Source organism: Teleopsis dalmanni, chromosome 1 (genome assembly GCF_002237135.1).
Source record: "Teleopsis dalmanni isolate 2A chromosome 1, ASM223713v2, whole genome shotgun sequence".
Taxonomy (NCBI): Eukaryota; Metazoa; Arthropoda; class Insecta; order Diptera; family Diopsidae; genus Teleopsis; species Teleopsis dalmanni.
Genome location: NC_051846.1, coordinates 217,066,950 through 217,069,948, shown reverse-complemented (window position 1 = coordinate 217,069,948; position 2,999 = coordinate 217,066,950).

Genomic DNA, 2,999 nt, shown 5'->3' with positions numbered 1-2,999 from the left:
GAACATCAAGCAGCAAAACACGTGTTAAGATACCTGAAACAATATCCAAAAGCTATAATTACCTATAGTCATAATCAGAACGAATTTATATCCTTTACAGATTCTGATTGGGTCACAGACTCCAATGATCGAAAGTCCTACACTGGCTTCACTACTTTTATGGCTGGCGGTCTTGTGTCGTGGGAGTCAAAGAAGTAACCCATAGTTGCATTAAGTACTATGGAGGCTGAATATGTTGCCGTCAACCAAGGTGTAAAAGAAGTAGTAGTCTACTTGGAGAAATAAGATTCGTAGAATTTAAAAAAACCCCAATCAGGGTTTTTTGTGACAATCAAAGTGCATTATTTATGGTGAAAAATGCTTGCGTGCAATCACGCAGCAAGCACATCGACATACGATACCACTACATACGAGACAAGCTTAGTGATCAGTCAATAGAGGCAGAATTTGTACTCTCTGAAAAGAATGTAGCTGATATTCTTACTAAGGCTTTACCAAAAAAAAAACATATTAGAGCTTGTAATTTGAATTTGAAATTTGCGTAATGCTTCTTCTATTTATATATATTTGCATTTGGATTGAACGGGTGTATGTTGCATAATTTGTGTATGGCAACACTGCAATCCATTGCAGATATAATTCATTTTACTCTCATTTATACTTAATACTCTAATTCTCATTTTCTATCATACATTGTTGTACATTTGTAGTTTAGTGAGTTAGTTGAATAAAGTAATTAAACGAAGACGGTTGTATTTAATTTGTGGTTGTTGGTTCTGATTGGGCCACGTGTTAACAACATGTTTTTTACTAACATATTCAATCCGAAATAAATCAGCAGCTAAAAAAGTTTAAATTTCATTTACGAAAACGGATGGCAAATGAAAAGCGAATTTTGGGTGAAATTTCGAACTATGGAGACAATTATATAATTAAAGTAGAAGACGGAGAAGCAGTGTTAAGACGCTCGATGTGCAATGGAAACCAAAATCAGATAATTTTACCTTTTACGTCAAACCAGTAGATAGTACTAACATAACTAAACGCAAGGCACTGTCTATATTGGCTCAAATCTATGATCCACTTAGATGGCTGACACCAACGACAACCATGGCGAAATTATTTATACAAAAGCTATGGCTTATGGACTTGACGTGGGGTACGAAATTAGACGTTAGATTATTACAAGTATGGAATACGATTGTTTCAATATTTTCTACAGTTAAATATATAAAAATTCCTAGATCGATATCAAGTTTAAGTGACACAATGCTTGAGCTTCATGGGTTTGCGGACGCTCCAGAGAAGGCTTATGCAGCAGTAGTTTATGCTAAAACTTCTACTGCTATTGCTATTCTAGCAGACTTAGGTACTTCAAAATACTTTTCAACTACAGATTTAGAATTAGGCTTTTATCAAATATTAATAAAAGAAGACGATATAGTAAAAACTACTTTCTCGGTAAATAATGGAACGTATGAATATATGAGAATGCCATTTGGATTGAAAAATGTGCTAAGCATATTTCAAAGTATAATGGATAACATTTTAGGAGAATATATTGGTAAATTTTCTCATGTTTGTATTGGCGACATAATTATTTACTCCAATGACTTAAATGATCATAAAAATCATCTTCAATTAATAATTGAAACTTTAAAAAAGAATATGAAAATATCGTTAAAAAATCTAAATTTTTTGAAAGACAAGTAGAATTTATTGGATTTTTTATAAGTCATCAAACGATCAGCACTGATCCAAAAAAATCGACATAATTCGTAATTTTCCTTTACCCAATACACTTAGACAATTAAGAAGTTTTTTAGGATTAACTGGATATTATAGGATATCCATTAAAAATTATGCCGAAATTGCTAGACCATTAACAAAATATTTAGGATTCCATAATGGAAAAGTTTCTAAAAATATTTCTAAAAAAATTGAGATAAAATTAAATCAAGATGGTATATTCGCATGTGAAAAACTAAAGGATTTAGTAACTGAACAAATTAAATTAGCTCAACCAGATTATAATAAAAAATTTGTACTGACAACAGATGCGTCAAATGTAGCTTTAGGAGGAGTTTTAAGTCAAGAATGGAAAATCCATAACTTTTATATCGAAAACACTTAATTCAACGGAATAAAATTATGCAACAAATGAAAAAGAACTTTACGCAATAGTTTGGTAACAAAAAACATTAAGAAAATATCTGTATGGAGTTAGAGAATTAGAAATTTAAACAGACCATTAACCTTTAACATTTGCAATGTCAAATAAACATCCAAAATCTAAAATGAAACGTTGGCGGGCTTTAATTGAAGAATATTCACCTAAAATAATATATAAACCAGGAACACTTAACGTAGTCGCAGATGCGTTATCACAACAATATTTAAATAATGTAGACGAAAGATACTACTTCTGAATCATCTATTACAAATACACAACATTCAGCTGAGAATATTGAATATGTTTAAACAACAAATACTTTTAGCAAAAAATAGACTTACAATGCATGAAGCTATAGAAAATTTTGGTGGAAAACGACGTATTATAGTATTCGAAATACCTGGGATAACCGATTATTATCAAGTAATAAGAATATATAATGATGATTTTTTAGAATTTTTTATCAATCTAAGTATCTGTAACCCATTTAAAATGGAATCACATTATACACGCAGAAAAAAATTATGTTTATTTAATATTTGATGCAAATATAATATGTTTGATTTTAGATTTTTGAGATTTTCTTTTAGATTTCAGATTGAGGTAAACAAACTTTGCATTATTGGAAACATAACTATGTTTCTGACAACCTGAGTCGAGATTTGAATTGCTGCAAACAAAGTTTTAGCTTCTGCGGAACATAATCTGTGCTTAGTTCGTTTTGATAAAATTTGATTTACTTTGTGCCTTTTCTTTCATTATTCATTTTTGTGTTCGTTTTGCACAATGCAGAAATACAACTGTGGGATATTTGCATTTTGCTTTA